The sequence below is a fragment of the Aedes aegypti genome, chromosome 2 (genome assembly GCF_002204515.2).
Source record: "Aedes aegypti strain LVP_AGWG chromosome 2, AaegL5.0 Primary Assembly, whole genome shotgun sequence".
NCBI classification, from domain to species: Eukaryota; Metazoa; Arthropoda; class Insecta; order Diptera; family Culicidae; genus Aedes; species Aedes aegypti.
The window spans coordinates 88124522-88151770 of record NC_035108.1 but is presented as its reverse complement, the minus strand read 5'-3'; the positions used below and the strand labels follow the sequence as shown (position 1 = coordinate 88151770).

General features: G+C 37.3%; 1 protein-coding gene across 2 annotated transcripts in view; it reads right to left on the bottom strand.

Moving 5' to 3' along the window:
- LOC5571839 (zwei Ig domain protein zig-8) overlaps positions 1 to 24905 on the bottom strand; it is a 372596-nt gene extending 347691 nt beyond the window's left edge. For both annotated transcript variants that reach the window (XM_021841480.1, XM_021841482.1), the window contains exon 1: positions 23269 to 24905. The gene's annotated coding sequence lies outside the window, so the exon portion shown is untranslated. The remainder of the gene's footprint in view (positions 1 to 23268) is intronic.
- Positions 24906 to 27249: the final 2344 nt, after the last annotated feature.

Below are 27249 nucleotides of genomic sequence, written 5' to 3'. Positions count from 1 at the left end.
TTTTCTATTTTTTCTGAAAAGTTGAGACTTTAAGGTTTCATGCCATAAAAAAAGATTGGAAATTGGTTGAGCTGTTCAAAAGTTATGATTTTTTTTAAACATTACAAATCTAATGCGCTGAGATCTACAGTGTGTGCCGATGAAAAATGACTGATTTTTAATTATCAAAAAAATATAGCTTAGCTTAGCTTAGCTTAGCTTAGACTGACTACACATATCAATGGTTGCTATTCCGTGATTGACCGAAGTCAGTGAAAATGCACAAAGAATCAACTAGAAGTTCGGCTGGGATTGGCCATAATCTTCTTCAGTGTGCATAATTCAGTGCCTCTATTTATACAGGGTCAATAACGGCGCCGGCCACGTCCTTGCAGTCAGGTGGGATTGGGGGAAGGAATGTTAGTGTGTAACCTTTGCTTTTTGGAGACCGTGTTTGCCTCTGCATCTCCACAAAGGTTACTGGGAGAGATGTTTGTTAATGGGGAGGATCGTTGGGTCATAGGATTCACTTTGATAAGCGATTAGACCATGATAAACAATGATTTGTGAGATATATACATGCTTATACGTAAATATAATACTTTCATTTGATATGAACAATTTCTATGTAGAGGAAAATTATGCCGACACTTGAGGTGACGAACCATTCAAAGTTTGTTGAACAAATACCTAAATGTAACATTCCTACAGCTGTCAGGACGAAAGCATGTGTTATTATATTTTACTCATTTGAAAAGAAACAAAAAACTCGATTGGTTGGGACATCATAGAACACTCTTATTCTTATGCCGACACTTACAGTGGCGAACCATCCAAAGTTTGTTGAATAAAGTGAACCTTTCGCAAGTCTACACTTGTAGTGTCGAACCATTCAAAGTTTTTTTAATTACAAAAATAAAGGTATATAAGAGGTGTTCTGAAAAAAAATGTTAAACATAAATAAATCATGAATCAGAGTTTGTGTCGACACTCACAGTGACGAACCATCCATAGTTTGTTGAAAAATCATATTTACATCCCACCATTGTAACGATTGAATGTGCAGTCATACATATTTTATAGATTAGAAATAGTAGCATGAAACGAGCTCACCAATTGATCCGTTATCCTTGACTGAGCAGCCACAATCCACTTTCGGCTTCACTCGTTTACTCGGCTATAAAAAAGCACTCAGGAAAAAGAAAAATAAGCGCGCGACCCAAAAATAATTAAAAAAAAAAACTGTTCGGGCTTTCTTGACGCACTGCCCAGGAGCAAGCGTCAAGGTCGAAGGATCAAACAGAACTAACCGATCGCGGCACTTTTTCAATTACTCCAACCGAACTCACCGATCACGCCACTTTTTCACTTACCAGACCAACGCGCGACATGTTTGATCCTGCCCTCGTCGCTCACCCCGGCAAAAGCAAGTGTCAAGGTCGAAAGATCAAACAGAACTAACCGATCGCGGCATTTTTTTACTTTCTTTAACCGAACTCATCGATCACGCCACTTTTTCACTTACGAGACCGACGCGCGACATGTTTGATCCTGCCCTCGTCGCTCGCCCCGGCAAAAGCAAGTGTCAAGGTCGAAAGATCAAACAGAACTAACCGATCGCGGCACTTTTTCAGTTACTCCAACCGAACTCACCGATCACGCCACTTTTTCACTTACCAGACCAACGCGCGACATGTTTGATCCTGCCCTCGTCGCTCACCCCGGCAAAAGCAAGTGTCAAGGTCGAAAGATCAAACAGAACTAACCGATCGCGGCATTTTTTTACTTTCTTTAACCGAACTCATCGATCACGCCACTTTTTCACTTACGAGACCGACGCGCGACATGTTTGATCCTGCCCTCGTCGCTCGCCCCGGCAAAAGCAAGTGTCAAGGTCGAAAGATCAAACAGAACTAACCGATCGCGGCACTTGTTTACTTTCTTCAACCGAACTCATCGATCACGCCACTTTTTCACTTACGAGACCGACGCGCGACATGTTTGATCCTGCCCTCGTCGCTTGCCCCGGGAAAAGCAAGTGTCAAGGTCGAAAGATCAAACAGAACTAACCGATCGCGGCACTTTTTCCTTTTAATTATCAAAAAAATATATCTCAAAAACTAAAAAACATACATCGCTGAAAATTAGACATTTTACGTAAAATTTTCTGAACTTTTAAGAAAAAATGAGAGCAGCAATAGCTCCTTTGGTCCCGAGGCCTTCAAATCACGAAAAAACGGAAACTATTGAGTTTTTTTCATGAAAAAAACACAATTTTTGTAAAATTTTATATTTTTTCCGAAAATTCAAAATCTTTAGCCTTCATTTCGTCCAAAAAGATTGAAAATCGGTCAAACGGTTCAAAAGTTATAATTTTTTTATAAATAAAAATTTTGCAATATTGCGATTTTTTTGGTCACCCTATTTCGGAAATGGTCACCCTAATCAAAAAATCCAAAAATACGTGTATCCTTATTTCGGATAAGGAACAAAATAGCAAATTTGCACGAGACCCACTAGATCGGTTTTTCATGGAATGGCTATATAAAGATGCTTACTATTAGGCATTGCCGCACACATGAAAACGGAACTAAATAAGAACATCATGTTCTTCGCTGCCTGAGGCTGTTGCTCTTAGGGGTTGTCTCGATGTCAGTCCGGCCGTCTTGTTGATGAATGTGCTTCGTTCCATGCCAAAGAATTATTTTCAATCTTGTGTACATATTTACAGATGTCGAGCTATCGTGTTGAGTTTTACCAAGTTTTCTGACATCTTTTGAATATAGGATTAAAATACGAGATTCGATTTTGAAATTCTCGCCTGCCCAGAATTGTAACCCATAAACTACAATTTTGCATGTGTGTGCGCCGCTCAACTGTATTTTTAACTGGAATCTTTTGAAATTATCGAATACTTTAAGGGAGTCAGAGACATAATGGACACGATAAGAAAATGTTCGTTTGAAAACCAAAAAAATGGCAATGTTTTTAATTTACCGCCGGTTAGTTTTCAAGTTTGATGTATTGCTGTGTGCGTTTGAAATGCAAATATCAAATGCGGGAACAGCAAATGCGGTAAGATTTTTAACAAGGAAGGCGAAGTCAAAATTTGATTTTATTTGCTAGGTTGACGGTGATATGAATCATGGTTGCTAAGTATCCTTTGGTTACTTTGTGTTACCGCATTTGGAGCTCAGTTAGAGTGGATTTGCACGTCAAACGCAAACAGCAATAGTACGCTACATTCATTCATGGTAATAAAAATCACATCATATGTCAAAGAAGCGATATAGAAAATTAGGTCAAAAACAAGGCTTGAAATTTAGTGATTCCGATATATTTAATGACTGTCAATCGTTCCGATATGTAAATAATAGCTAAATAGAATTTCTCTGGGTTCGTTACTTTTCTTCCACGGTCATGCTTATATGCCAATTTAAATCTTAGAAAAAATTAAAATCAAATTTCAAAGGACAATTGAAGCAAAAAATTAACTTCTATACCGTCAAACATTTCAAATGCATTACAGATTTTATACAGTGTATGAAATTTTGATGAAGGAAGCATATTGTCAGATATTATGGGGGTGGCCATTTCACCCCGTGTGTTCATTAAGCTCCTAATCCTCCTACATTTCTACAAGAGAAGATGAAGTAGCAGAAGAATATCTCCTGTCTCTGCACATTCAACCTGCTGCCAAATGGCTACAATTTTCCAGATATTATAATTATGAATTGGTGTGAATTTAAATTTGTAAATTTCATCTTCTTTCTAAGCTGAGCTATTCTTTTATGTGTGCAGTTTAGCGAATACTTTTATACCAAAGCAATCCTATGTAAATGAATACCTTTCTTGGCGTGCCTATGATTCACTACGCTGTAAACTCAGAAGAACAGCATATGTTTGGATGAAGGCATTTTTTTATTGGCATCATTCGCCAATTGTTGAACGGCATAAATGCTGGCTAATTAAAGAACTCGTCATAAGGAATACACGGACTGTTCAACAATATGGGAGATTAGCCGTTCAACAATAGGCCTACTGAATTATTAATCGTGTATCAATTGACTTTTGTAGCATTTAAGGCAATGCATCTCTCTTGAGATTTCCCTTCTGTAGAAAATTGTCTGTTTTTATAATTTCTGTGGAATTATAATTAAAAAATAGTAATTTTTAATTAAATGTTGAAGCCAGGCTAGACGGTTTCATATTACTGCGTTTGACGCTATGACATAATCGTGAAACACAAGCCACAATCGAAAATCCAGCTAATAACTAAGTGAAGACAGACATTCAGAGAGCATTGTAAGTTTGATTTAGGCGAGCTTACTTTATGGCACCAACTCATGAAACTCCTTCTTAAAACGATACGAATAAGTACTCACAGCTACAAGCGTAACTTGGAACACGTCGGTCGGAATTTGCAAGTGATCCAATTCTACTTTCTAGCGTCAAAGATAACACATATTTGTTTTGGGCAGATCATTATCAAATCCAACGTTACGAAAAATAATATTTGGAAACGTATTCTTCAAATTATGCCAAACGACCATTATGCCAAATGACGTTATGCCAAACGGCATTATGCCAAATGGCATTATGGCAAATGGAATGGGGTAGATCCCTCGTAAAGTTAGAGACTACCGATTGAAAAACCAGCTAGCTGCGGTGAGGCTCTGATTAAAAACACGCCATGCACAAGCAGCACGGAAGAAATTAGAGACTGCGCTTGCTGCGAAGGAAAGGTTTGTCGGATTGAAACAAAACAGTAGAGTTTCAATTGAAAGGCAAGCTTTAATGAGTTGGGGACTGAAAATGCTTTCAATGAAATAATAATGTACGGCTCTGATAAGAACTGCATGTCTGAAATACTTCCTGTAAGAGATGGTGTTCCTCAAGGCAGCATTTTGGGACCAATATTATACAATATTTTCACATCTTACTTACCTGAGTTACCTCAGGGATGTCAAAAATCTTTGTTTACGGATGACACAGGTCTCTCCACCATCTGTAGTAGATTGCAAAAAAGTTTGGATATTTTTTCTTCATACTTGCAAAAATGGAAGATTTCTCCTAATGCTTCCAAAACACAATTAATAATATTCCCAAATAAACCAAAAGCTCTTCATTTTGAACTTTCAAGCAGACATGTTGTCACAATTAGAGGGGTTCCAATAAATTGTCCAGATGAAGTAAAGCATCTAGGACTCATGCTAGATAAAAAATTAGGTTTCAAATGTCACATTGTGGACATTGAAGCCAAATGTAACAAATATATAAAATGCTTTCGATATTCAAAAAAAAATTTCAGGCTTGCCATGTTGTATGCTGTACCAATATGGACTGTTGTAATAGGGTAAATCGGGATAATGCGCCCCAGCTGGGCAATACGCCCCATTTTATTTTCAAGGGATTGAGGCTTCTTTAACACGTAAATGTGATAACATATCTTACATATCCAAGAAAAAATGATGTTGCACATATAAGATCTTTGAGAAGAATGAAAAACCAATAGACATTTTAAAAATATCGAAAATCAGCTTTTTGGCGTAAAATTTCTAAACCAATAAGCAAGCCTCGCTGTAAAGGAAGCCCTTCCTTTACTATTGTACTTATTACAACAACTTGTACCGGAAGATGATTGCTAATGGACCCTTTTAAGCTTAGCAAGTGGTGGAATTTCTCTTGAACCATTTGTACAATGCTGTGGAACGTTTTTCTGTGGGAGGGGCATATTGCCCGGTTTGTTTTGAAACGTCAAAATTTAGACCATTTACAAAAAACGTCTTATACTCTTTTTAGAAGCTACCTGGCAAGAGAAAGTTGTATGCATAGCATGACCAAGTTGCAACATAACACCTCGACATCAAAAACGATAGAAGTAATGCATTTGCTACTGCGATAGAGCGGTTTTTCATTAAGGGGGCGTATTATACCTGTTTACCCTACTAGGAAGAAAGCTCGGCAGAGGATTCAAAATAAAATGTTGAGAATGATTCCGAAGCTTCCTCCCTGGTATAGTACCAATGAGTTACATAGAATATCCAATGTTGAAACATTTGAACAAATGTCAAAATAATAGTTAATAATTTCAGGCAAAAATCGTAACAATCTTCTATTGCCACGCTTAATGCGTTATATATTTAGGTTAAGTAAATTGAAAGCGTGTTTTTTCTCTTATAAGCAGGTGAAATCAACTCACCTGTAAAAATTCGTAACTGCTACGGCAAATGAAATGTAATATGTTGCTAACAAAATGTTAATAAAAGCCAAAGTAGGATGATAGTGTTGCCTAGTGATGATAGTGTTGAAACAATTTTAGCCATGATTGAACCAAACTACTCCTGTGTGCGACGCATGGTGTCGATGGCGGTATTCCTACACCTATGTAGTCGACGGGTGGGTGGTCGAAAAGTGGCTTCATCCAACCTGCACACTCTGCTGAAGGAAAACAGAACAGCCACCGCACACCGGGACAAGTTTTATGTTTACGTACCCTGTTTTCCCATGTTGTGTTTTCTTCCACGGCCAAGCGAACCTCATCCCAAGCAGGAACGAATAACTCGTATACCATATTTCGGTATTATGCCATAATTAGATATTCGATAGTAGTTCAGCTATTGTCCACATCTTAATTTGGTATTACTAACGTATTGAAAATGGGACCTTCCTTAGCCGAGTGGTTAGAATCCGTGGCTACAAAGCAAAGCCATGCTGAAGGTGTCTGGGTTCGATTCCCGGTCATCTTTTCGTACTGGAAATTTCCTTGACTTCCCTGGGCATAAAGTATCATCGTACCTACCACACGATATACGAATGCGAAAATGGCAACATTGGGAAAGAAAGCTCTCAGTTAATAACTGTGGAAGTACTCATAATAACACTTAGTTGAGAAGCAGGCTCTGTCCCTGTGAGGACGTTAATGCCAAGAAGAAGAAGAACATATTGAAAATATTGTTTGAAACAATCAAAAAAGCCTCATTGATGTATTCGTAAGCTATTGAGGATTGCTACAGGTATTGAACTACAATATAATTCTATACGAAAGTTGTATTAGTAAGTATTTCAAAACCTGATCCAATCAATATTTGGAGTTTGTAGAACATGCATGAGATATTATTTGAGGTATTTTAGCTCCTGAGCCCTGCATACGTTATAGAAGTTTTGAATCTGGTACGTAATACCCCAGTTTGGTATTCTTCAGCAATTTCATTCTCCTCGGGATCTCACAGTAGTGTGACCCCAAGTAACCACAAGCATTAAGGTATTACCGTATTTTAACTTTAATTCAACGAGTGCAATGCATCATTGCTTTTATTCTGCAATATGCGTGCAGTAATGCTTTAATTCCAATTTATGAATGCAATGTAGCATTGTTTTATTGTAGCAATGAAATGTGCATTAATGAGTGATATACGGTCACCATTCAATGCTTCATTGCATCATCTTACTTAATGCTTCATCGCAACAAAAATGGCAAGATTTCATTGCTCTATTTATCGTCAAACCTTCCCTCACTCAGGCAAATAGGATAAAGAAATACTTAAATATCCCTTATGAAAATTCGCCACAAGAAATCTTGTTGAAATTCGTAGATTTTTATTACGAGAAACCAGAATTTGAAAACAAAAAAATAAACAACAACCTGGAATTGAACCAAAAACCTTACGATTGATAGGCCCGTGCGTACACCACACGGCTATCGACGATTCAATTTGCCGAGGCGCTAAAACGATACATAAAACGTGAAGATTTAGCCCCACACAATGAAAACAAAACAAAATCTCAACAGCAAAAAAGCGACAGCCGTGGTAAACTTGGAAGTGCAACAGTCGTGTCCACTTACTTATTGCACACTTCACCCCAAATTGGACTATCACAAAAATTATAGAGTGCAAAAAAGTGTGATAAACAAGGGTGCACACGTGCATCGGATCATTAAAACGTATTCGTTACACTTGTTCCTTGAACCACAAGGAAAAAGTGCACTAAAAACACCATCATGATTTGACGTAACCCTGAGCTGCTTCCACACTTTGAAGGAGCTTACACACTTGGGACGGTCCAACTTGGAGTGAAATCGACAGTATTTATCACTGGCAACGAAAGGGCGCTACTTGAAGTTGCACAATTTTCCCGGCCAAGACATGCAGCATTCATGGTCCGGAGGATAGGCGCGACGAGTCATCGAAAACATCACACATTTAATTTAGGTTCAAATCCCACCAAAGGAAGTAAACAAAATACACATATGAATCATACCAAAAAAAGCAACGCTGACCTGACATCCAACGAACAAAAAAATTGTTTTGTGTTTCTATTTTTGATCCTTTTCTTCATGCATTAAATACACTTTGGCTAAAGCTTTTATACGGTACAGGCCGTAACTATACTTTAGCAATTGCTAACATAGAGCTAGGAAATGTAGCCGTATTTACACTTTAATAGCGCCCTTTTCCACTTTAATACTGCATTAATGAGACATGTAATGCAGTATGACTTTATATGCCATATTTTATAGAAGCATATAAAGTGATATTGATGCAACTATATACAGCTGTACGGTTACTTGGGACACCCTGCAGAGCTCAGTCAGTCATACTGGTTCCATCCGTAACTAGCGAGCCCGTTTTCTCCTCTCATCCACTAAACGGGATGTGTCCTCAAGTTCCTCCGTTCTAGCCACCCCACCCGTACAGGTATAAGGGGGTTTCCTTTTGTGAGGTGTTCTGATTTCAGATTCTTTTTGTGTTCGAAACCATACATACCTTCTTCACTTCGGATACGCTCGAGTAGGCAAATGTGAGTCTGTTATGCTAACGTCGTGTATGGTTTTCACTTCGAAATTGAAATGTAATGAGCTTGTACCGAGTGTGTTTGTTTTCCTCGTTTGCTACCCTATATCGTTCTGTATGCATCGGGGGCTTCCGAAGCATTTGCAAAGCTTTTCAAGCAGTACATTAGGGAAGAATCATATTACACGAAATGGGATGATAAAGAAGTCTTATACGTTTCCATAGATATTTTTTTAATGTTTCTTTGATGTTTTTATGATCTTTCAGTTGCATTGTTGAATATTCTGATTTAATCACTTGATGTTGTATCGAATTGGAAACATATATAACGTTCTGTGTTTGGTGACATTTTTATTAATGTTTTTGTATCACACTATCAATTGTCTGGCCAAATTATTCGACTGCGTTATACGAAATTGATACAGCACTGTACATTAATCACCCACGAGCTGAAAATCTCCTTAATTAAATTAATAATCGTAGTTTTGAGTTAGTCAACACAATCCTCTTTATTTTTCATTGCCCTTCGTCCCCATTAAAACAGTTCCTAGTGCTCGGCTTCATGTTCTTTATGATCTCACTTTTTGCATTCGTAAATCGTGAGGCTTGCAATATGAGACAGTCTTGGGAAACCACGGAAATTTTGCAACGAATAAATCTGTCCATGAATCGAGCTTAGCTTTACATTCGCGAACGTTACCGCAAGGCTATGGAAGGTTCAGTATTCAAAATACATAGTTGTAAAACTATTGCAAATATGAAGATAATGATAACTGTGTCGTTTGGGCATATCCAATTATTTACATATTGCAGATCAATGATAAAATTTTTGTAAGAACACATTTTTGACATGAATTCAGATGTTCTTGTTTGTTAACATCAGCTGCAAAAACAATTGGCGCCTAGCTCCTTGCAGCTATACATCCCTGCTCATTATCTCCGTCAAAGTAAAATAAACCAGTAACCCCAGCAAACTCCCGCTTCCCATCGCATTCGAGATTCATCGTTTCTATCCCTTGAAGCATATTTTGAAGCCATTATCTCAACTCTCAACTCGAAGTTTCCACCGAGACAACACACCTTGAACCCCGCCCGTGACTGCCGCAAAAACGCAAAAACTTTTCCACCGCTTTTTCCCGGAGCACAAGTGGTTCAACCAAAATAAAATTTTAATTAAACTAAAGCTGTACCTCGTTTCCGACGGGATTTGCCCAATTTCCCCCCGTGCTTCCTGCAGGAATACATCGTATAACCTTATGCTCGCTTACCCCATTAACTGCTCTGTGGTGATGGGATCTTTCTCTGGCAGTTATGAATGAGCGAAACTGACACAGCTACACAATTTTCACCCAAGGTCTGACTTCAATGGGTTCTGTGTTTGATCATGTGCGTCAGAGACCACAGAGCACAACTATCCGGTGTAAATTTTAATTATATATTACCATCACATACATTGGCACGCAGCCACACACGCACTCATGTATATGAGCGACTCGACGAAACGCTCTTGCTCGTTCTTCGGCCTCGATTGCCTTAGGCCGTACGGTTGACTGGTTGACGACACTTAAGCTCTTCTGCTGAACGGCTTACATATAAGTAAACGAAAACCGAATTTTCTACTATACCATTTAATTCCAACTAGAGTTTTTATCACTTGAAAGATATGCGACCACAACTGTAAGCGCATCTATAGTGTCGTGAACTATTTAGACTGGACTTCAGAGTATGGTCGAAATAAATTCAAAATAAGGAAAAATTTACCAATACATTCTCCCCGTTGTATGATCTCACTTTTACATTTCTTTTTTCATTTACAACTACATTTGATTGAAATCAATCAAATAATAATGTCAAAACTATTGAATCTTGGATTGGATCTCTTTGTAATTCACATGGTAATTAAGTTCAAATATTGTTAAATCAACTGACGTTAAATGTCATCAGAGTTCTTTTTCCTAGGATCCTACCTTGTTAGAAATTGTAAGATTGTTTGATGCACCCCTTTCCCTCTAAGTGTTTACGAAATTATTGAAAAAAACCCTTACCATAGCAGGTTCTGAAATACAGAATGTTCTAAAGATTCAGGCCTATGGAGATGGATTTGTTAAATATTTCAATTTCAATTAGGGCTGTACACAATGATGGTTTATCGGCATTGGCGTTATCATATGAATTCAATATCGGTATCGGCGAGATGGGCGTAGCCAGAGGAGGGGCCGTTGACCCCCTGACTGATGAAAAAAAAAATATCATTATAAATCTACAAGTTTCCCGACCAGTGGATTACAACGGAGTTGTAACATTTTTTTTTTACTCAATTAGTGCGTTGAATGAATTAATCCAGCAATGCTTCATAGAATACATTAAATCATTTGATAAGAGATTGTTTAACATATTCCCCAACATATTCTACCTGGGATTTATCTAGTTATGTTTAAGGATTGATTTTTTTCATAATCACTCCAGGGTTTATTTCCAGAAATCGCTTGTCGGAGCTCCTTAAATTTCTCCAATCAATCGTAGGCAGTGTATCAAAGTTTATTTTTTATTTTTTTAATGTTCTTTCAATTGTTTCAAGTGTTCTAGCAAATAACTGGCTGAGTAGTTCATAGGAATTCATCGCCTTATATGATACCTTCGGGAATTCTTTTGCATATTTTAAGGGATTTTTCAAGCATTCTCTCTTGAACTCGATCAGTAGTTACAGTTAATTTAATTAGGAATTATATAATTTTAGGAGTCTCTTAGGAAGTTTTTTGTTTCTTTCTTATTGAATTGGTTCAGATATTTTTCTTTAGATATCTTTAGTTATTCTTCAAAATATTGTCTTAGAAATTGCTCTTGATAATTCGTTAACTCCTTCAAGTATCCTTTCAAAAATTTCACACCTGTAATTTTCTCTGGGAATTCGTGATGAAATTCAACCTTAGACTAATCAAAAAATTGTTAGGAGATGCCTCTTAGAAAGCCTCCGAAAACTTTTTAAGATATTCTTACGGTAACTGTACCAACTTTCATTCTGAAAATTTTACAAAAAATTCGTCATGATCATCCTTCTGAAAAGAATCTCCAAGAAATTGCTCCAGTGATTCTTCAAAATAATCTGTCTTATAAAAAATTAGGATATTAACCTTGCAATTCCCCTACAAATACCTTTTGAGCGTTTTCAAAGAAGCTAACAAAATACCTCAAATAATTGAAATATATTAAAAAATACACCTGACAATGTTTTCTGAGCATCCCTTTCCGGATTATTCTAGAAATTACTCCAGGTATCACATAAAAATGAAGAATGTTGAATTATAATTTTTCTCGGAATTTTCCCTAGAGTTCTTGATGGATCGGTAGAAGAATCCTTGATATAATTCATGTAAATTTGATGGCAGACTCCTATTAAAAAAAAAATTCAAAAAAAATATCATGAGCATATTTCCAGAAGAAAATTAAATGCAATTTATGTAATCGTAAAAGGATTTATTTAAAAAACCAAAAAAATGAATCTTAGGAATACATTAATAAATCAATCCTTAGAGGTAACCCGAGTGTAATTCCTGAAAAAAATCAAGAGGAAATATATGAAAGCATCTGCTGATAAATTTGATGCATCATTAGTTGAACTCTTAAAAAAATACTTAGTACATTAATAAATTTAGGCGAGGTGAACTGTTGAAACGGGTTTAGATGGAAATGGTGCAAAAAGCTAGTGTCCATATCTTGTACATATACTCTAGACTTTAAAAATCACAGAACTGGGTTGGAATTGATCTCCTCGCCTTTGCTTTCATGATTTTTTTTTAAATTTGTATTGATTTCACTACTAAGTATGCCAAACAACCTGTTTTCAATTTTGGTTTGTAACTCAAGGGCAATATTCATCTTTTTGACTTGGTTCAGGGACAAACGATTAAAAGGAAAAAGGCCGAAAGGACAACAAATGAAGTACAAAAAGTCGATGTAGTTCTAGCATCGCTTCATCAACCTTTATGCAAATTTAGTTCATTTAGGTTATGCCCTTGCTCCTTGTGGATTATTAACTATACCTATTGGAGCAGATGGTAAGGTGAGTGTCTGTGGATCAACGATTCCAAGTTCAAGTCTTAGCTATACATATTTATTCATCACAACGAATCACATTTGATATTTCAGATGCTCCAACCAAATACTTTTTGAAGTTATTTTCTTTTTAAATGAAAAGATTAGAAACTAACATCATGAGGCTAAATTGATGGGTTTATTAAGCTTTGGACACAGTTAGAGAACAATTTGCTTGAGGTGGCACACTAGCCTAAAATTCCTCTATGAACTTTCTGGATCTGAAGTCAGAATTTTGTTTACATTTTGTTTGTTGCACTGTGCAATTCAATAAAGAGTTTCCAATTTCTTGACCGAAGATTCCTAAAACACAAGGTCTACGAAGTTACATTCAAATTCTCAAAGAATATGTGGCAATGGTCAGATAATTATTCGTCAACTCATGACTCATGACTGCCGACGTTTGGTGCAAGAATTGACGAGGATGTTGTGCAGTTCATAACTGCTGTTGAAGATACGAAGCAAATTTGGAAGATGGATGAAAATCTGATGAAGCTAATCGTTATGAAGAAAGTTGAAGGCAAAGCTCCCAACTAACATTCACTCATTCAACAAACACCATTATGGCAGTTTCATTCAGCATCAAGTTTTATAACATTTAAATAATTTTCATAGCCAACCTTTGTTCAGGCGTTGTTAACACAAATATGGAGAAACTTTGAAGCATGTCGTTGAATACCAACTTTATTTTTCCGCTTTTAAAACGTTTTACAAGCATGTAGTTCAGCTTTTATAGGGCTGGTCCAAAAATAATTAAAAACGAATAAAAAACAAAAATTTGTTTTTCTAGGCACTTGAATGTAGTGTACACAAGTATCATTATCAACAACCATATTTAAAAATCGCCTGTATACTGGATTCGAACTCGAGACCTTCCAATCATCAGCGGTATGCCTTACCATCTGCGCCATCCTAAAATTGATGAATGAACCGTCCAGTGCAAAATATAAACCTCTCATAGCTGAATATTGATCATGTTTGAGCTCCTATTCGACAACGTCTAATCAAAACATGGTACGCTAATTAACAGCTGAACAAGAATATTATTCAGTTGCTGTTTAGTGCTGATCCAAGCTGAGTTCAGTCGGCTATTTTTAGCGCACATTGAGACAATTAATGTCAATAATGGTCGAAAATAATGTTTATTTACACAAATTAAAATCAGTCCGAAATTATTGATCTTATTTCAAAATGAGTTTTAGTTTGTTGAAAACTTCAATTTGAATGATTCATTCACTTAAATTGAAATAATTTTGTTTTATGAATTATATATTTAATAATTAATTATTTTACTGATTCGTGTTTTTCATAATTAATAGGTTTATTAAATATTATAAAGAAATAATTCTCTGTATGAATATGTTTTAATCATTTGTAGTGTTCTGAGAACTATGCACCTGAAAAGAAAAATATTCGAATATCATGATGCGCGGCCAAGTGAATCTGTTTTTTAGATCTCAGTATTTATTCAGTTGTGATGAAATGTAATTTCAAAAGTAGCTCGCTATAGAAATTTATTTAATCAATTCTGTCAAAGAAATTTCCACTTTTCTTGTACGGAACAACATCCCGAGCAGGCCAGAAAAGCTTTGCAATAGCAAACTATAATATGGATAGCTAAAAGTGATATTAACTTGATAGATATAAGATATAAAAGATCTGGAAATGATATCTAAAATTAACAAAATTGTCATGCCATATATAAGATATGACCAATAGCTGCGAGCTATTTATTAGATCTGCGAACATCAAATTTTTCATAGGTCCAGAAGTTCCAGGAACAAAATTTTGATATTGTATTCAGATCTTTTATCTCTTATGCCAATCAAGTCAATAACACGCTTTGTTTGTAAGTTTTTCGCTCCTACTCCGAATACTTGGCTGATTTTTTTTTTTCAAAATGATCCTATATTTCTGAAGGCTGACTATGTTTGTTTTCTGAACAGCTATTTAAAAAGTTTTGAGGAAGCATAAGTTATGAGCTTTGGAATGCATACGGAACTCAACACGAAATTCGGATATTTTGTCCATTTTATGAAATTTAGCTATAGTGTGATCTCTTTTGCAAGGCTTATTTATTGCTGAGCAATGTGTTTGTTAGTCGTTATTTTGGCCTCAATTGGATCAACTGTTCTTATAATATACTGAAGCTGAATTAGGGTTTTATAAAATACTTATTCAGCTCTTAATCATGTTTATGTTCAACATGTGGAAATAGCTGAAGTGCGAAGCAAATAAAACGTTAGTTCGTCTTCTGAATATCCCTTTATACATATACATTTGTTTGGGGGAATGCTGGCTTTTTAATTGGGGAAAACATGTCTTGTTCAGCTCATTAGTAAAACAATCTTGACTAGTCGAATGAGAATTTTTGGAAACGTTCAATAAGTGGTGATTCAACTTTTGTTCCTTTCAATGCATGACGCTGAACAGAGATTTAGCTCATGGTTTCGCGTGTGTTTTCGTCGCTGGAGTTTTTTTTTTTTTTTTTTGTTTTTTCCTGTTTTGGAGCGTCTTGCTGGGTAGTGCTTCGTGAAGCCCAAGCAGGACAGTTCGGTTTTGCGTCGTCCGATAGATTTAGCTCATGGTTTCGCGTGTGTTTTCGTCGCTGGAGTTTTTTTTTTTTTTTTTGTTTTTTCCTGTTTTGGAGCGTCTTGCTGGGTAGTGCTTCGTGAAGCCCAAGCAGGACAGTTCGGTTTTGCGTCGTCCGATAGATTTAGCTCATGGTTTCGCGTGTGTTTTCGTCGCTGGAGTTTTTTTTTTTTTGTTTTTTCCTGTTTTGGAGCGAGTAGTGCTTCGTGAAGCCCAAGCAGGACAGTTCGGTTTTGCGTCGTCCGATAGATTTAGCTCATGGTTTCGCGTGTGTTTTCGTCGCTGGAGTTTTTTTTTTTTTTTTTTTGTTTTTTCCTGTTTTGGAGCGTCTTGCTGGGTAGTGCTTCGTGAAGCCCAAGCAGGACAGTTCGGTTTTGCGTCGTCCGATAGATTTAGCTCATGGTTTCGCGTGTGTTTTCGTCGCTGGAGTTTTTTTTTTTTTTGTTTTTTCCTGTTTTGGAGCGTCTTGCTGGGTAGTGCTTCGTGAGGCCCAAGCAGGACAGTTCGGTTTTGCGTCGTCCGATAGATTTAGCTCATGGTTTCGCGTGTGTTTTCGTCGCTGGAGTTTTTGTTTTTTTGTTTCTTCCTGTTTTGGAGCGTCTTGCTGGGTAGTGCTTCGTGAGGCCCAAGCAGGACAGTTCGGTTTTGCGTCGTCCTATAGATTTAGCTCATGGTTTCGCGTGTGTTTTCGTCGCTGGAGTTTTTTTTTTTTTTTTTTTCCTGTTTTGGAGCGTCTTGCTGGGTAGTGCTTCGTGAGGCCCAAGCAGGACAGTTCGGTTTTGCGTCGTCCGATAGATTTAGCTCATGGTTTCGCGTGTGTTTTCGTCGCTGGAGTTTTTTTTTTTTTTTGTTTTTTCCTGTTTTGGAGCGTCTTGCTGGGTAGTGCTTCGTGAAGCCCAAGCAGGACAGTTCGGTTTTGCGTCGTCCGATAGATTTAGCTCATGGTTTCGCGTGTGTTTTCGTCGCTGGAGTTTTTTTTTTTTTTTTTTTGTTTTTTCCTGTTTTGGAGCGTCTTGCTGGGTAGTGCTTCGTGAAGCCCAAGCAGGACAGTTCGGTTTTGCGTCGTCCGATAGATTTAGCTCATGGTTTCGCGTGTGTTTTCGTCGCTGGAGTTTTTTTTTTTTTTTTTGTTTTTTCCTGTTTTGGAGCGTCTTGCTGGGTAGTGCTTCGTGAAGCCCAAGCAGGACAGTTCGGTTTTGCGTCGTCCGATACATTTAGCTCATGGTTTCGCGTGTGTTTTCGTAGCTGGAGTTTTTTTTTTTTTGTTTTTTCCTGTTTTGGAGCGTCTCTTTCTGGGTAGTGCTTCGTGAAGCCCAAGCAGGACAGTTCGGTTTTGCGTCGTCCGATTGATTTTGCCGACGGATTCGCGCGTTTTCGTTGCCGGAGAATTTTTTTTTCCTTCTGTTTTGGAGCGTCTTGCTGGGTAGTGCTTTGTGAAGCCCAAGCAGGACTGTTCGGTTTTGCGTCGTCCGATTGATTTTGGTGACGGATTCGCGCGTTTTTGTTGCCGGAGAATTTTTTTCCCCCTGTTTTGGAGCGTCTCTTTCTGGGTAGTGCTTCGTGAAGCCCAAGCAGGACAGTTCGGTTTTGCGTCGTCCGATTGATTTTGCTGACGGATTCGCGCGTGTTTTCGTCGCCGGAGATTTTTTTTTTTTTTTTTTTTTTTTTTTTTTTTTTTTTTTTTTTTTTTTTTTCACCTGTTTTGGAGCGTCTTGCTGGGTACGTATTTGGGAAGGCCCAAGCAAGACGGTTTATTTTCGGGACGCCAAGAAGTTTTGCTGTCAGTGTCAGTTTTGTGTTCAGTCGAGAATGGATTACCAACTGGTGAGTTCGTTTCATGCTTATGATAACACATATTTTCTTGAAAGCGTAACTTTTATGTAATATTAAAACAAACTTTGTATGGTTCGTCACTATATGTGTCGGCATTATGCTTTTTTCTTACACAATTTGAATATACATATACAAATTCTCTTTTTGATATTATTAAAAATTATTTATTAAAAAAAAATCTTTTGAATTGTTCGACATTGTGAATGTTGACGTATTTTCTAAAACTTCTACCATATCGAGACAAAATGCACAGTAATACTCATATGTCATTTTCAAACAAACTATGTATGGTTCGTCACTACAAGTGTCGGCATTATTCCTGTTTCACATAAGTTAAAATATATACATGTAATTTTCAGTTTTCGTCATTAATAAAAACGTCTTTTGAATTGTTCGACATTATAGATGTTGACGTATTTTTCCAAAAACTTCTCGAGACAAAAATACAAAACTAGCTTTAAATACAAGTCGTATATTTCCCCCTTGTCCATGGATCGCATCACCGACCAGAGGTGACTCCCAGATCTTTTCCTCCCTCACTAATAAACACCCTTCCCGTGGTGATTGTGGAGATGCAGAGGTATTCTCGGTCTCTAGAAGCAACAATCATTACACCCTAACATTCCTTCCCCATCCCAACTGACTGTAAGGACTTGGCCGGCGCCGTTATTGATCAATAATATTAGATCTGCTAAAATTGCACTTCGAGAGTAAGCGGAAACTCCCATCCCTTATTCATTTGGATCGTAGTGCAATTCTTACCAGTTCCGATCAATCACGGAGTAGCAACCATTGACATGTACAGTCAGTCTATGCTATGCTATGCTATGCTTCAATGCATGACGCTGAACAATGACCTATGTTTGTATTTGAAAAGCATCTTCTCAGCTTGCTATAGGGCAACATTTTTATTCAACTGTCTTCTTCTTCTTTCTGGCGTTTACGTCCCCACTGGGACAGAGCCTGCTTCTCAGCTTAGTGTTCTTATGAGCACTTCCACAGTTATTAACTGAGAGCTTACTATGCCGATGACCATTTTTGCATGTGTATATCGTGTGGCAGGTACGAAGATACTCTATGCCCTGGGAAGTCGAGAAAATTTCCAACCCGAAAAGATCCTCGACTGGTGGGATTCGAACCCACGACCCTCAGCTTGGTCATGCTGAATAGCTGCGCGTTTACCGCTACGGCTAATATCTCAACTGTCATTACCATTATTAAACAATAATTAAACATGCATGCTTATTTGTGGCACTGAATTGTTAGTTGGGCTAGATCCTGGATGTTTTCCTGTTCTGATTTTGTTATCAAAAATGATCATGATATCCTTGAAGATCTGCGCAGTATGTTTGGGACTGACAAAAACTTCAAAACCATTTACAGATATAGTTAAGGAAGAAGGACACAATGAACTAGTTGAATTTGAATTTTGGTTCAATGTTCTTCTTTCTGGCATTAACGTCTCCACTGGGACAGAGCCTGCTTCTCAGCTTAGTGTTCTTATGAGCACTTCCACAGTTATTAACTGAGAGCTTACTATGCCAATGACCATTGTTGCATGTGTATATCGTGCGGCAGGTACGAAGATACTCTTATGCCCTGGGAAGTCGAGAAAATTTCCAATCCGAAAAGATCCTCGACCGGTGGGATTCGAACCCACGACCCTCAGCTTGGTCTTGCTGAATAGCTGCGCGTTTACCGCTACGGCTATCTGGGCCCAATGGTTCAATGATTGTATTTATAAATCTTTTTACGACACAGGGAGCCCAATCTCACTGATACACCGAGGATTTAATGAAAAGAAAGATATTTTTGTTTCGAATCATTGCAAAAAAATAAGAGTATCGGTGGGAAAAGGCTTAAGATATTAGGAATATGCAGTAACACTATATTAATTCAAAATATTCGTTTCACAGTTCAGTTTTATGTTGTACCAGACAAAACTTTGGGCCTTTTCGATGCAATCATTGGGAGAGACATCATCAATTCGGTCTGTTCTCCTCAAAATATGAGGAAATGGGTACATGTTGATGTTAACAATCATGATATCGATGAGGACATCGCGATTATCAGAATGGCCGAAATGTGGCAATAGTGTTACAGTATATTTGTTACCTAAGTAGAGCTAGAATAAATATTAAAAATAGCACTGCGGAACACGTTTTTGTCTCCAGCCTCAAAATACCTCTATTTACTTAATTTTGGGTTGCTGAATCCATTGCCGTTTTCAAATATATTATAACACGTCTAGATATTCACTGTTGAAAATGTAAAATTGGACTATATATATCAGTCAAGTTGCATGTAAGTTTCCCAGCTTGTAAGGCAATTTATTTGCTTAATTTGCCACAGAACTTAAACTTTATGTGTATAACAATACTTATCAGCAAAATTATGATTAGTATCGAATTTCAAAAATTATTTGTGGGTGTTTTTGAAAAGTATTGTATATTGCCATATAAGAGAAACGAAGAGTTGTGTATGGAGACTGCAAGCATGTTGAAAAAATCGATTTATTCTAAATTTTATCGTTCATTTTCAACCAAATTATACTTGAAATGAAAGTTTGAGTCCTATCATGCATGCTTGCAGGATAAGGTCACAAAAAAGTTTGATAAATCATACTTGAAATTTCATGTGAACATCAGTAAGACCAGTGCTTTATACAACTTTGGTGACCTGTAGCTGAAAATTGTGACGTGCAGGGACATTTCTGAGAACGGCATCAGATTCAGTGACCGCAAATCTACTACAGACACATAATTTAAACCTTGAGACACGCAAACATGTCATTTTTGTTACGCTGTGTAGGTAATGACTTTGTTAGGAGACAATAAAGGACATTCTATCAAAAGCCATCATTTACGGTTGTTTTATTTGAACTACTACAGTAACCAACACACAACATCAAATGTGGCAGCACTTATATCTTTGGTAGTTAACTCAGGATGTGGCAACAATTGCGTTAATAATGAATGCGAATCATGTTTGCGAAAAGTAATAAAACTGGGTTCACAAGGCTGCCAAAATAGAAGTTTCTCATACGAAAGTAAAATAAGTAATTGAACAAGCATTACTTGGGCTGGGTCATTTTGCATGTGTCTACAAAGATTGATCGTTGCAATTCTGTTATGCTAAAGATTGATCTGAGCAATCTTAGGTTTACAATCCCGAGAAGAATTACCGGAGAAAATGTTTTTTGTTTCCCGGCCCAAGTAACATTTTTAGTTTTTTCATTTACTACAAGCTGTTGTTACCACCATATCGTTAAAACTCATTTTAGAACCTATTAGTATTTATAACCTTAATAAACCTTTGATAAAACTTCGTTAAGCCCGAAAAGGCCCACACTACAGGAGGTTGTTAAGACTATACCTTAAAACTGTTTCTAAACTTCTTAGTTTTGTATCGTATGAATACATCTACCCTTGTAGTATGCTATAAAACATTCATAAGAGCTATTGTATAGCCTTATTGAGCTCAGCTAGCGGTATTAAATATTTTACGATATCCTAATACACGGAATAAAACCAATGTTAAGAGCTTATGATTGAACAAACATCAACCGATAAGTTGTTTATAAACCATAACCTTTTTTTGATATTGAAACCGTCATGATGTCTGCCGACTCATAATAATCAATTAAAATAATAATTTTTTGCGTGGCAGAAAATATCCTTACGATCGCGTGAAATTCCTGCCAATAAAAATTTACTGGTGAAATGAAATAAAATTTTTCGATTTACAGCAACGCGCCGCAGTTACGACATCATTATTGGCTATCTAATATTTTACTCCATTCCATTTTCAGAATGATTTCATGCTGATCTCAATCATAAATTGATTGCATATTGTAATTATCAATCCGAAACGGCGAAAATAAAAATGGATTCCTTCCAGTTAAATCTTGCTGGTCTTGTCTGGGATAGTTTAAGATCAATTGGTGATTATTCTGAACAATATAATCATTCATAAACGCTTTTGATCTTAAGAACCCGTGCGCAAAACCCTCACTGGCTAAAATATTCCTAAATCAGAATATTTGTTCCGCACTAAGACAAATAGGTTTTTTGGGAGCCTTGACTTAAGCTTAATGCACTCAGGAAAGCTAGTGCTGTCAAAAAGGTAAACAAATCGGAAGATTCAGTTTTGTGATGCAATTAATTTTATTAAATTTGTGCCGTTATGCATCTAACTGTTTTATTGGACTAGATTGTTATAATGAAGCCCGCCTTGCTTGATTCGTTGTACTGATGCAGAAAACGGTAAGTGATAAGTGCCTGAAAAATGAAAGCTTTTTTCGTGTAGCTCAGCTGTTGTGTGCAGCATAGTTGTCCCACTAGAACGGGAAGTTCAGGCAAGCATGGAAAAAATATGCTTTATACGGTAATCTGTTAATTCTCCGAAAGGAATATTTGTCATTTCTATGTTTGCGTTCTGATTAATCCATAATTCACTACATGATTATCATTATAAACAAAATGATATTGATAACCACCCGCAGACTGCATTCCAATAACATGTATCAGACAGTTGAGATTTAAGAAGGCTTTAACATGACTTAGTGTAGTCTTAGAAGTTTTACCCATGCCTTGACAAGACAAGCAAGATGAGGTTTTATGTTTAGGTTTTAATAGACACTACAAAGCTCCTTCAAAATACAATTTATTATCTAGAAATGTGGCCAGCATATAAGTTTTAACGGTAGCTCTTGTAGATATCTACAAAGCATTTAAAAGTGGGTTTACCCGAAAAGAACGTTTGGTACTTTGCAATGCTTTATTAAATCTGTTAGGAATGAATACATCTCTAATAAAACCTTCATAAATAACATCTAAGATCAAAAAGCACTGAAATTGTTACTTGGGGGGACTCCCGTATTTCCCATTATTCTTATATTTCCCAGAAAAAATTCTATATTATTAAAAAATGGACCACATACATTAAAACAAAAACATTTTAATTGTTATACGAGACGAACCAGCCAAAAACTGAAAGTCTCGTTAATAAAGACAATAATAATAATAATAATAATTTTAATTGTTATGTCATACCAACCAATATCCTTACTAGATCACTAGTTATATATTTATATATATCCCGACACGAATGCCCTGACGAGGGTAAAGTGTCGTTAATTAATAATAATAATAATAATAATAACTAGTTATATACAAATGTTTATTTGTTGGTTTTCGTATAAAACAATTATTAATAATATGATCGAAACTATGTGTTTCCAAGGAAGCGTATGATTCTTTTGAGAGATATATTTCAAAAATAAAGTAGACATAAGAAATTACTCATGGATTCTGTTTAATGTAACAGTCACCATTTCATCGTAAGACTATAAGTTAGTTCATATTTTAGTGCTTGAAGATATGATTTTAACTTTAAAAGATTTGTCAAGAACGAGCATCACTCTTAATTGTATTGTTGCAAATTTATTTAAAGACGAAGCCAACAGATTTTTTTTTTGAGAAACATAAATAAATTGCGTAAAAAACAGATATCACCATATAAACTCACGGATATAAAACAAAATATACGTGAAATATGGCGCACTTCTAAAAATATACATCAAATTTGTTTTATTCTCTTGGTTTTGAGGATAATACGTGATACCTACCTACCTGATGATAATACCTAAATAATACATGATGGATTTTCATATAAAAGTGAAATTTTTCAATAGTAGTTCAATGTCAAAATAAAGTAATTTTAATTGTTTTAAACATTTTTTTCCAATACCATTACAATACCAAAATGTGGTATTGACAACTGAACAATATCTAAATATGGTATGATACCAAAATATGGTATACATAACTTATTGCAAGTAATTTGTTCCTCCTCGGGTAGGCTGATCAGAAAAAAAGTTGATGATTAGCTCCTGACGTGCCCAAGTAACCAGATTTTTCCAATTTCAACCCATACTTTCTACACAAATACATCATATAACCATCTGCTTGCTTACCCCATTAGCTGCTCCGTGTTGATGGGATCCTCCTCCGGCAATTATGAATGAACGAAACTGTCACAGCTTCAAAATCTTCACCCAAGGTCTAACTTCAATCAGCCCTGTAATCAAACACGTGTGCTTCAGAGACCACAGAGCACAACTATCCGGTGTGAATTTTAATTACACATTACCATCACATACATTGGCACGCAGCCACACACGCACTCATTTATATGGAGCGAGAAGCTCTTTCCCGTTCCTCGGCCTCAATAGCCCTAGGCCGTATGGTTGACTGGTTGGCACGTCATCGGCACTTATCCTCTTCTGCTGAGCGGCTTACAGATTCCGGCTTTCCTTTCTTGCCGCCAACTCTGACACTCTGTTATTTCCTGCGTTCCGGTTATTCCGGGTCTCTTCTACCCTCACACCCTGTGACAACTGAAACTCGCTTTAGCTTGCTCACTCGTGGAGTGTGGTGTGGGAAAATACACGACCGTTGGCGCCTCCGGTTATGTTGTTTTCTGTTTTTATGACTTCACTCGTTTTCTTTGTTTTCCGGCTATTCCAGACCAGACAATCGAAGTGGGAAGCGATTTTCGATCAATTTTCACACCTAATTTGATTTCACGTTCGGGTTCCGCACAATCTCGGCGCCAGGTGCCTTCTCTGGGAGAAACATACGTGCAGTGGCAGCCTGTCTTCTTCCGGTTGAAATTGTTTTCATTGATTTCGTTTCTGTTCCCTGTATTGGATGCGATGTTTTTCACTTTACTAGATTTTTCCACCCTCAGTATTGGATGATCACGTTTTAAGTGAATGCAGTGGAAAGCCGTGCACCACGTTTAATATTTCACACCTCCATCTGCGAAAGGCCAACACTTCAATCCATCAAGCTATTCCGGTACCACAAACATCAAAGCACAATTCTTCGCTCACTGATACAGTACACTTTCCATGGCCGTCGAACACTCGGTGCTCCAACTATCCGCAACTCACATTCGATATGCGCTTGGTACCATTTCCTCCGCCTTCCGCGGGTCGGGTAACGAAAACATCCCCCATCCGTACCTCGACAAGGTTCACCAACAGTGCGATAACATAGGGTGCGGGCTTTGATTCACGTCCTCCCCCACACGCTCAATCCTTGTTTTCGATTCCACCAATAACAGAACGACAAAAAAACATACGATTCTCCACGCGAGACGACCAAAGCACGATAATTTGCACTGCAAAGCACTGAATGGCCGGTCAGAGCCAGGACACGGTGCCTCGTCTGTAAGCATCCGAGCTTATCCGGCCTCCCAACCCCACACTGGCGCCCACCGGAGATGAGCCAACTATAAAAACTTCAATCAAATTCACCCGACCTATTCCGGGGTCTCGTTTTTTCTTCTTCCTTCACCGCCTTCCTGTTATCGCGCACACACACCCCAAAATCGGTCCCAAAACTGAACCCACTGGCCAATAGATTCGCGTTAGGCAGCGTGAAATACCCACTTCGCGTACGAAACGACCAACAGTACATCCGATACTGACGGTCAAATGGTACTTTCCCCACAGCCAAAGTCAGTCACAGCATCCAGAATCTCTCCGGGGCGGGGAGCAGCAAGCTGGGAATACCCATCATCACCCCCAGCTGTTCCAAGGCACCAACACACTCGGTTACGCGAGAATCGGTTGGGAAAGTGCACGCTCTGTCTGCTGCTAGTTCTGGTGTGTTGATCCTGCATCAGCGGTCGACGCTCCGAGAAAGAGATTGAGAGAGGACCAATCTCTTCACAGCATCCTGTGAGAGACCGCTACGGTTAACGGTGAGTTACCGCAAGCTTTTCCGCGGTGAACTCACTGGAAAGTGCTGTGAATATCGTGAGACGAAGAGAACCACCCAATGCAATGCAATGCACGACGGTGGGTGTTGTTTGTTTACCAATAGCTTGAGGGAGTACACATTGCCAGCCAATTTAGCCCATCAGAAGGGACAATGTTGAAGCAAGTGCAGTGAAAGGGCTCGTTGGCGTGAAACAGGGGAGATACAGATGGGCAGGCCCAGTATTCTGTGAAATGGAATAATATAATTGGTCGGTGTTCAGTCAGAAGGGAGCAAGTACAAAACTTGCGAAAATTGGATTATTCTCACATTAGATGCGAAATAACCTAACATCCGTTTCACTTTGATCAGATTTTAAGAATGCTGTAAACTGCGAGAGATATGTAACAAATTTACTTTGGATGATCAATAAAAATCGATAATAGTATGCAGTCAGAGTGGACCAAGTGCTTATTACCATATCAGCGAAAATGATCAGCGCGCTGAGGAATGCGAGGAAATGAAAAACATTTCAAGAGATTTGTCAGATTTCTCGACATCGCATGATTCTTCTACTTATCCATCAATAAAAATTTATAAATATTACTTAATTCGATGCATTTGAATTTGATTTTTGACCATTTACCATATTTTGATGGGTGGTCAGAAATTGCAACAATTTCTGTGCAGACAGAGCGGACCAAGTGTTGAAAAGCAATAAACTGATTGATAATTGCATTTTTTGAGTCAATTTCAGAGTCTGATAGAAGTTTATGGTAGTTCCATACATATGGAATGTGGTAGAACCCGCTTATTTGTCCAGTATATTTTGGTCGGTACTCAAGATTTTCACTTGGTCCACTCTGACTGAACGCATATTTGAATATTTCTGGTCTTCAATGCCGTGACCCTGCAAAACCTTGAAATTCAAGCTATCATATGTCCACTGATTTCGATATTGACGATATGGATTATTGAAGAATTTACGATTATGGTGTCCAAAAGTCTTGATAATGTGTTTTTCTCAAGGATATGCACCCAGTTTGACCATGCAAGCATTGAATGATTGTTATTTTCCTATATATTGTTCAGTCAGAGTGAACCAACTCACTGAACGGTGGTCTTTAGTTCTGTCAGAGTGAACCAAGTACACATAGTCCATCAGATAATCGTTCTATCAAAGGTTTGGATTATGATTTTTCATGATTACCACATCACATTATATTGTTTGAAAGTAACACAAAGATGTGTAGAAATATTGAACCATATTTTAAACGAGTTCAAAAATGACAGAGCGTTAGACTTTAAACCAATTTTTCTCAAAATATCAAGAATGTCACTTGGTCCACTCTGACTTAACGCCGACCAATTGATAAACCGCAAAAATGTTCAGTAAACCCTGATTTAAAACTCCATGGAGGTCGTTAAAGTAACTGCATCAACAGGTGAGAATTTTAACGGCTCTGGATTTATTAATTCAGATTTGTTTTTTTTTTATATTTAAATTCATTAAAATAATTTTCGAAAATGGATGTGAAACATGTAAGAATTCATAGATGAGCGGTTCCATTTGAATTCGAATGTCGGTTTACTTTTGTATATTTTGAATTGGCTGAAATTTGGCATATGCTTTCTTTATACCCAAAAATGCCTATTTGCATCATCGGTTCGCCATTTTTACCCTAGCGTTACTTTTGAGAAGGGCCTAAGAAAAAAAGCCTTAACCATTTGACGGATTTCACGCAAACTCGACAAAGGGATTGGCAGCACCCCTTCAGAATTCAATGAAACTTTCTGGGTGTGAAGACTATGTGAAACTAAGATACTTTGCATACTTTGTTTTTTCAAAATAGATCTAGACTAACATTTGGAAAGGGTCAAAGTTTTTTTTAACTTTTTTATAAACCCGTATAACTCGAAAACGTTAAGACCTACAAAAAAGTGTTGTATGAGGGACTGTCGTGAAATTTCCTGACGTTTTAGTAAAAAATATTAAAAAAATTAAAACACATTTTCTACACTGAAAAAAAAATATTCATAACTTCAAAGTCGATTTAAAAAAAACGGCCAGATCAGATTTTGATCATCCTTAAGCAAAAAGTTTCGTAATTAAATTTACTAAAAGTCGTCCATACATTGCAAATTGGGCATATTTTAGAGAAAAAAGTTTTTCTAACATCGAAATTTTC